Genomic DNA, 4,129 nt, shown 5'->3' with positions numbered 1-4,129 from the left:
CTTGTAACTGAAGTTTTTGCACTGTACGCACGTTGCTTAACTGGTATTGATTTTTGTGTCCTGTCCCGGATATTTTTACTGTTATTCGTTGTGACCCCTTTTCCTCACGGGAGATGTTGCTCGTCCACCCAAGCCAAAGGGGTTCAACTGGTCCCGTGACATCCAGATCAGCCGCCAATCCAGCTTCCATTAGTGTAGTTTGACAGCCATCGTCAAGAAAGGCATACGTATCCACCTGCTTCCCATTTACTTCAAGAGTCACTGGTAGATACCGGAAAAGGCAGTAGTTCAACGTTGAATGATGATTCTGTTGAACGACGTTCACATCGCTCGACGGTGTCCTACTTTCGGGTGCATTCTGACGAGTCACGACATCTGCAGCGCGTGAGTGCAGCAGCGCATTATGACGTAGTCGACAGCCCTCTACTCCGCACTCCTTCCCTGAACGACACGGCAACTTACGATGTGGAATCAAACATATTCTGCACAAACCCTTCGAACGAATGGCTTTCCACCTTCCATCCACGTCCAAAGCCTTGAACTGCGGACATGCGGCTACCTCATGGCCTTCATTCGAACAGTAGCAACATGATCTTTTCAATTTGTCGATCTCCGGTACACATTTGATAGTATCCAAAGTTCTCGTGGTCGCCTGACTGCCTCTTGCTTCTGCATGAACATACAGCTTCTGCTTGTCTTTCCCTGCTAGATTTGGTCTTGACTGTTGAACGTCCGAAGGGAGAGTCACGTCTGACGCTGTATTGACTAGCTCAGTCATGAACTCTCCGAATGTCGCCAGGTTGACATCCACTTGCGAACGCTTGAACCACGACCATTGCATCTTCAATTGTGACGGAAGTTTTTCCACCAAATCGTGAAGAAGCATTGGATTACGAAGATGGTCCGAAAGTTGAGCCACGTACATATGATCGACCAAATTCCGTACCGCCATTCCGAATGTGATTACTGACTGTAAATTCTCCGTTCTCGGTGGTGGCACGCTTCGCAATCTCCTTAAAAGGGTGTGGATGAGTACTTCCGGTCTTCCATACAGCATGCGTAACGTTTCCATTACATGCGGCACCGATTCCGGTATCAACAAACGGCTCTTAACTGACTCTAAAGCATGTCCTTTCAGACAGCGTTGAAGTCTCGCTAGGTTCTCCGCATCTGTGAACCCACAAGCCGCCGTTGAGTTGTAGAAGGAGCTAGAAAACAATGGCCAGTCTTGTGGATCACCAGAGAAGTTCGGCAGTTCACGGGGCATTATCTGTCTCGCTGCTAGCTGTACACTACTAGGTGCAGGCTGATACACTGTACCCATGGGTGATGAACAAAACTGTTGTAAACTTGGCTGTGTTTGTCCGAAATGCGATGAAATCGTCGTCACGTTGGTGATCGGCACTCGTTGAGTCGCATCCAAAACTGGAACAGCTGTTGACGATGACGGTAAAGGCACACTCGCGTATGATACAGCGGAACTAAGCGGCAGTACTCCCGGCATTGAATTCACATTTGCTGTCGACAAAGGAATCGCACTTTGCGAGCCCGGTGGCACGTTTGACAGTATTTGACTGGTAGGCGCATACCCAATTTGTGGACCAAATAAAGCATGGGGTTTTGAAGAAACTGTTTGAGGAAGCTGACCAGAGAAAGTAACTTTCGTGTCAGCGAATGACTGTTTGGCTCTCAAACTTTCTAGATTGTTACATACTTGTGGGACTTGGGGTGACGCATGGAGGGGAAATGACTGTATATTCCCACCCGCGGTTACTAACTGAGTCGATGCTAGAGTACTGATCCCATAATTGTCTCTACTAGTGTCTTTAAGATACGAAAAGGCTCCTAATTGTTGTGGTACGCTAAGCTTAGGGTTATCTACTTCTAGGGCTGTTACGACTTTACCTGACTGTGGTGTAGATGTTGAGGTGGGAACTCCGGTTGGTGGTGCGAAGATATAAGGTACTTGTCCCTGGTCATGAGCCGTAGACGTCGATGCAAACTGCTGAGCCACAGGTTGTTGAGGAATACTTTTGCTTTGCGCTGCTCTCTGGCCGCCTTGACCATCGTTGAGCCAATCTTCAACTTTCCTACGACTTGCCCGACTACTTTGCCTGCTGCTTCTACTCTCGATGTCGTCTTCCAGGATGATATCCAGCTTTTGCTGGAGAAATGCTTCGTCTTCCTCAGCTCGCTTCTTACGAATTTCGTCTTCTTCTGCACGTTGTTTGAGCTTCAATGCTCGTTGCTCCTCTAGTTGCTGCAAAAGAAGCTCTCTTCGGGCCTTACTGCTTGCCGAACTTCCCAGCGACTTGCTGGTGTGCTGACTAGCAACTTCTCTCACATCGTCATTCACGCAACGCGTACACCTCCATGTTTTATCTGGGTTATGGTTGGTCTCGCTAACTTCAACGCATCCAGGATGAAACCAGGCATCACACATGTCACAGCCAACCATTCCTCCTGTAATGCCGCTGGACGAGCACTTACCGCATACTTTTGCGGACTGCATGATGAAGTTGCGAGGTGGCTGCCTACTTCGCAGAAAATCTTTAAAGTTTTGTTTCGGATCGGTAGGAGAAACACGCTCTTTTAGCAGCAATTGTAGCTTTAAAGCTGTAATTATTAAGGATTTTAGTTTCAATTAATCATTTTTACATCTAAAAACTTACATTTTCGTGCTTATCTCGACGCTACCGAAACTACTCGATTTTCTTGATGCACTTTACTGTGTGCCACTAATATAATTCCTAGGTATAACAAATTCATTACTTTTATTGTTCGATTAAGATTAGGTTATATTGCATGTCTTACTTGTAAGAAAATTGTTGACGGAATATATTCAACGCCGTATTCTTCCGTACTGTAATTTTTCGTTCTAGGAACTATAATAAATTTAGGAATAATAAAACTTTTGAAACCTTTTAGAATATTAAATTTACCTTTACTTGAAGCAAATTGCAAATTTAAGACTGTATTATAGTTTTTTTTCAACTGCCGACGCTAGTCCAACCAAATTTTTCTGTCAACAGCTTCTATTTTGCCATCTCATCATACGTTGACGTTTCTTCATTCTACGTCAAACGTTCTGCTGTGGGTGATACGGAACTCACAAGGACGTTACTGAATTCGATTGCCCTGTGGTTCTTCCACAGAATTTTTGAAGGAAATTTCGAAGGAAACTTCGAAGGCATTTTGAAGGAAATTTTGAAGGAAATTTCGACGGAAATTTTGAAGGAAATTCCAAAGGAAAAACAGAAGGAAGTTTCAAAGGAAATTTCGAAGAAAATTTTGAAGGAAGTTTCAAAGGAAATCCAGAAGGAAGTTTCGAAGGAAATTTTGAATAAAACTTGGAAGTAAATTTTGAAGGAACTTGCGAAGGAAATTTCGAAGGAAATTTTAAAGGAAATTTCAAAGGAAATTCAGAAGGAAGTTTCAAAGAAAATTTCGAAGGAAACTTGAAAGAAAATTTTGAAGGAAATTTCAAAGGAAATTTCGAAGGAATTTTTTAAGGAAATTTCGAAGGAAGTTTCGAAGGAAATTTCGAAGGAAACTTCGAAGAAATTTTTGAATGAAATTTCAAAGGAAATTTAGAAGGAATTTTCGAAGGAAACTTGGAAGAAAATTTTGAAAGAAATTTCAAAGGAAATTTCGAAGGAATTTTTGAAGGAAATTTCAAAGGAAATTTCGAAGGAAACTTTGAAGGAAATTTTGAAGGAAATTTCGAAGGAATTTTTTAAGGAAATTTTGAACGAAGTTTTGAAGGAAATTTCTAAGGAAACTCCAAAGAAAATTTTAATGAAATATCAAAGGAAATTTCGAAGGAATTTTTGAAGGAAATTTTGAAGGAAATTTCGAAGGAATTTTTTAAGGAAATTTTGAAGGAAGTTTCGAAGGAAATTTCGAAGGAAACTCCAAAGAAAATTTTGACGGAAATTTCGTAGGAAAGTTTGAAGGAAATTTCTAAGGAAATTCAGAAGGAAATTTCAAAGGAAATTTCAAAGGAAATTTCGAAGGAAATTTTGAAGGAAATTTCGTAGGAAATTCTAAAGGAATGTTTCGAAGAAAATGTCGAAGGAAATTTCGAAGAAATTTTCAATGGAAATTTTGAAGGAAGTTTCTAAAGAAA

Source organism: Aedes aegypti, chromosome 3, assembly GCF_002204515.2.
Source record: "Aedes aegypti strain LVP_AGWG chromosome 3, AaegL5.0 Primary Assembly, whole genome shotgun sequence".
NCBI classification, from domain to species: Eukaryota; Metazoa; Arthropoda; class Insecta; order Diptera; family Culicidae; genus Aedes; species Aedes aegypti.
Note: the sequence above shows the minus strand (reverse complement) of the source record.